Raw genomic sequence first — 353 nt, 5'->3', positions numbered from 1 at the left:
GCGCTGAAATAGCCAGTTGAAGGACCTGTTTTTTGTTTTGTCTTGTTTTGTTTTTCAGACCTGTGAGATGAAGGGAAAATCTAAATCCTTTCAATTCTGTTCTGTAGTTAGGGTCCCCAGACCTCAACTCCTTCAACCTGTTGTGCTGTCTGAGGTAGGCTTAGTAGATGGCAGAGCTTGTAAATAAATCTAGATGAAGGTTATTGTGAATGCTTCTGTCTGAGGGAGTTTGAGTTCAGGAGAGGGACTCAAAATGAGAATAGAGGGGGAAAAAGGGTACAGAAGAGATACATCATTGATTTATTGACCCTGGGGTGGCTGAGGATTGATCATGTTGAGACTCTTTTTTTTTT

Source organism: Mus pahari, chromosome 14, assembly GCF_900095145.1.
Source record: "Mus pahari chromosome 14, PAHARI_EIJ_v1.1, whole genome shotgun sequence".
Taxonomy (NCBI): Eukaryota; Metazoa; Chordata; class Mammalia; order Rodentia; family Muridae; genus Mus; species Mus pahari.
Note: the sequence above shows the minus strand (reverse complement) of the source record.